The sequence below is a fragment of the Hemicordylus capensis genome, chromosome 1 (genome assembly GCF_027244095.1).
Source record: "Hemicordylus capensis ecotype Gifberg chromosome 1, rHemCap1.1.pri, whole genome shotgun sequence".
Lineage (NCBI taxonomy): Eukaryota > Metazoa > Chordata > Lepidosauria > Squamata > Cordylidae > Hemicordylus > Hemicordylus capensis.
The window spans coordinates 254,901,127-254,906,066 of record NC_069657.1 but is presented as its reverse complement, the minus strand read 5'-3'; positions in this window follow the sequence as shown (position 1 = coordinate 254,906,066).

The window sequence follows — 4,940 nt, the reverse complement described above, 5'->3', positions numbered from 1 at the left end:
GTAGTTCAGTTAAGCCCAATGATAATCATGCATGGTACCTTTTACCCTAGAGATTCAATCCAATTAAACATCTGGATTATGCAACTGAAAACTGACTTGTTTAACACTTGACTGTCAGCCTCTGAAAACTGTTTGTGAATGCAAACATTTTAAACTTAGAGTGAGAAAGCTGGGTTGTACATACATGGGACTACAACTCCCATCATCCCCAGCCACAATAAGGCTGGGCATAATAGGAGTTTTCGTGGCTGGAGAGCCTCAGTTTGACTACCCCTGCACTATTATTAAAAACACAGGTAAATTTACAACAGTTTCTGTCCTTTTGACTCAGTATCCTCTATAGCAGGGTTTCTTAACCTTGCCCGCCCCAGATGTTGTTGGACTACAACTCCCAACATCCTCTGCCACAAAGGCCATGTCTGGGGATGATGGGATTTGTAGTGCAACAACATCTGGGGGCCCAAGGTTAAGAAACCCTGCTCTATAGTACTACTCTTTATTCCTCCCCTTTAGGTACAGATAGGCAACGTCTGAATATGATACTACTGATCTGCTGGGATTTTGCTCACTAGATTTGGCACAGTCTTTTATTATTAGAATAACAAAACCTTGGGCTTTGCTTCAGGGATATGGATTATAATCCAAAGTCATACCTGGAAATAGTGCAGAAAAGTGATAGCAGAATTGCAGATAAAAGTAAATCTGAGGAGGTGGGAAAGCACACAAGTGCAGCAGAAAAAGCAATTAAAATCAAAATAGTATTCAAGGGCATGGAGCCTGTGAAATCACTAGCAAGATCTACAAAGGAATGTATAATGTAATCATAATGCACACTTCTAAAAGAGATGGACAGGTGCTGCAAGAATTCATGCTTAAACTTCTGGTTGCGCTGCCATCATCTAAGATCACGGTAAGTTCTGCAGGTATTGGTTTCAGTGAACAACACAAACGAGCTTTTATTTACCACCTATTTACTTGAAAAATGTCTTTGTTCTTCACAGAATAACAATCGCCAAGCAGCTCCAGACATTTGACAAGGGATAAATAGCCAGAAATACAAGTGAATAAGACTGCAAGCTTATTAATGAACCCATTCAGATGCTTCATCTCGGGAAGAGCCATTGGTCCATCTAGCCCAGGTTAGCCCATGCTGATTGCCAGCTATTTTCCCAGGTCTTTCCCAGCCATACTGGGAATCTGATATCCTTCTCAACAGATATTTTACTGTTTGAATGTGGGATTGAACCTGGGATCTTCTGCATGTAAATCACATCCTCTGCCAATAGCTATGCCCGCATTTATAAAGGAAGTGCCAGTGATCTGAAATCACATATTATACAATAGAAGTTCGGTCATGTTATCTGTTTCCCTGCTTCTTGAACCTCCAAAGCTGCTCTCACATTGTTAGCAAAGGCTAAACCATATCTCTATAAGTTGATTTTTTTGCTCCTGTTTCCCCCATGAAGTTTCCCCACCTGAATATGGCTCAACTCAGTCATCTTTATTTTTACTACAACTTTAAGAATGATTAGAAACTAATGGATGACCTACTGCACAGCAGTACATCAGCCTAGGAACACTGCATTTGTGCAATTTGCATAAGTTGTGCAAACACAAAATGTGTAGAAATTGTGTTACACAAATGTAAGCCCACTGGAAATAACAGGATAATTCTTGTTTAACACAATTCATGCAGATTTTGCATTTGTGCAACTTACGCAACTTGCTCAAATGCTGTGTTACTAGGCTGATGTACTCTTGTACAGTATGTCAGCCAGCATTTATGGATGGGTTAAAGGCAGGTTTGATCCCATGGCAGGTCATTCATATGAACATTTTTTACTACTTTTTCCTATTCCATCACTCATACAAATTCACTCTCGTATAATTCAAACTCACAAATTGGATTCTATAGCCAAACTAATCTTGTATTTTAAACAGCAGCTTTCCAGTACTCCTGGTTTAGTTATTTTGAGCCTGATGAGGCTGGCTTTCTCATTACTTTACTAATCATTTCTAAAATGTTTATATTGTTTTAGCATTTAGAGTTCTGAAATGCCTTCAGTGTTCAACAACCCCCAGATGGATGGATGTACTGAATATATAGTACAATAAGTAGAAAATTAAAAACAACAACAACAATCTCATACAAATTCAGAATTAAGATAGCCCAATATGACTTTTTTCACGTGATTCCCTGACTAGTATTCTACTCCATTTTTCAGTTTTTAGTGGAAATAAATAACTTACAATTAGGAAAAAAAGAGTGCATTTTCATCCAGTTTAGCTTTTACAGATTGCTTAAAAATACTCCAAATATAGTCAGAAACATACAAAACAAATGAAAACCTTTTCATATTTCATCATTTTAAGTTACATAGCTAATCTTTCCTTCCATTGTCAACAAATGTATAAACTCCAAAGTATAAATGAATGGATAATGGCTTTAGATTGTGCCAAATGAGTGGATATTTGACTGGATATTTTGAGTGCCTAACACTTCAGTGCATCCGCTAAAATGTCTTAACAATAGGACATTATAATTGTGCCAGGGAGAAGGGGAAGAAAGGAGAAGCTCTATGCACTGAGAGAACGCACACAGGTTTCCATGTTTTACTGCATCTTCTTATCATGCCTGAAGCCACTCTCAGCACCAGGCCGTTCATAAACTAGTTCACTCCCCAAATAGTCCCTTAGTATAAACAAGACTCATGATTATGGCTAGGATCTAAATAAGGAACATGTGGATGCCGGACAGAAATATAGCTGCTCTGATTGCTGTTTTCTTGGCAGTAGTTCCTGCTACTTTGTTGGGTAAAGCCACATGGCAACTGTTGCCACTCAAGAACAGTAACCAAGGTTCCTCCACCAGTGCAGTTTTGTCTGGCCCAAAACGTTTGCACTTCTCACCTTCTTTGAATCTTCATCCAGATTTTTAAGTAGGCTCACTTCATGCTTATGATGTTGGAAGTTAAAAGCACTGGGTGTAGGATTCCAGTGCATGAAGTACATAAGCAAAACATAGTACTACACACTGCAGGCACGGTGAGGAGTTTGACTCCCACCAGTATGGACATTGTCAGCTACAAATGGAGCCTGTAATAGCTTTAAAAGATCAGAAGTTCCTATATAGCACCCTTTGAAGTGCTTTTAGAGAGACACAGCTCGAACAACTCTTCCTTGCAGCTGCAGTGAGAATGGGAAAGCTCAAACAGCAGCTGCATGGGTTTGTTTTTACATATCATCCTCTGGTGTGCTTTGAAAACACATTGAAGGGGCATAGAAAAACAGACTTGTAGCCTGTGCACCTTAACAATGTCACTTGTAGATCTTCAGTCTGTGAATTCTGAGAACCATCTAGTGCAGCCTTCAGCACCAGAGAACCTATCAATGGATGATGGTGATGCCTTTTGAAAGTCTGCAGAGCTAAAAACAAACAAAAATAGGTTTATTTGCCCCATAGTTCTGTTGGGGCATTCAGTATCTGTGCAGAGTGTACCAAGGTACAGAAGGGAGGGGAGTTCACTGGTTAGTTACCTCCCCCATGCTGTCCCACTTGCTCCATGCTCCTTGCTCTCCCTGAGTACATTTGTCTGCAGCAGCTACACCTGATGATAGAAACTCTCTCCAGACTTTTATGCACAGTAGATTTTACCGTGGGTTTACAGGGAGGCTTTACTGCAAACTTGAAGTTGTTAAAAACAAAAACAAAAACAAAACCCCGCTGCAAATACTGGATTTTTTTTACCCTTGATATAAATTGGGCTACACTTTAACACACAGTGAAAAACTTGGCCTTGGGCCGTAATAAACAAATACATACATACAGTGAAAAACCTGAATTGTGTGTGAACTGCTCCCTGATAACTTGCAGGGACTTCGGGGTAAATGTAGCCAACATGTGAATACACCCCCTGCATTCTAGAGGAGAAGTGAGTTACAGAGCTTCAAAAGCCCCACATGAAAAGCTTCCAGGTACATTATTTACCTTAACAGGGAGTTATTAGCACATGGCTTCATGCTGCGGGGTAAATGTTGAGCGAAGCCACTTTGAATCACACTCTTGGCATTGAGGGAAGCAGCCCCTCCCGTCTGCTCTTGTTTTCTGTTTTTGCAAGTTCACATTCGCATGTGAACTTGCAACTTCGTTTTCCTTCTAGCCAATGAGCGGAAGTGGGGCGGGAAAGAGAGATTACTGAAGAGCTATATCTGCATTTCTAAAGAGAGTATCCCTCTTACCATGCTAATGATTCTGTCAGTGCCTCTCCTTATTTCGTCCGGAGTGTTCAGAAAAAGTGGCTTAAAACCAGCATTTTAAAAACCTGGAAATACATCAAGATAAGCTAGAACTGGCAAGACAAAGCCTGATTTGTATGTGGAGTGGGTCCAAGGATCTCGAAGGGACTTTGGGGTAAGTTTGGCTGGTGTGTGAACTCACACACTCTCTTCTGAAGGAGATTTGGGGTAGAAGCCTTGTCTCTAAAGCCTCCAGGGCTCATATTTCCAGCTACATTCAGATGCCTGCTCTTTTAGCTGCTCACATTAGCACTACAGGATAGGCAGCTAGTGAGTGTGTACTCTCCAGTCAAAACTAAAGTCACAGGGAAAGCTATATTTTTCCTGTCCCCAAGCCCAAATATTTTACAATGAAATGAGTTCACAGAATTCCAGAAATAAAGCAGAGGTGGCAATGCTGGACTAAAAACATTTGGTGTCACACAACATCATCGTCCATCCATTTCCTCCCTTTTATTTTCCCCAAACTTAAATGGTCATACTTATTAAAGCAAAAATGCTGATCTTTTTTTTCTTTTTTAGAACAGTGGTACAGCAGCATGGGCACTATGCATGTGGAATGCTGTCAGCACTCCATCCTTCTTGAGCAGCACATGCCCAGATACAATAGACCTCAACAGAAATGGAAGGAGTTAAAGTGGGAG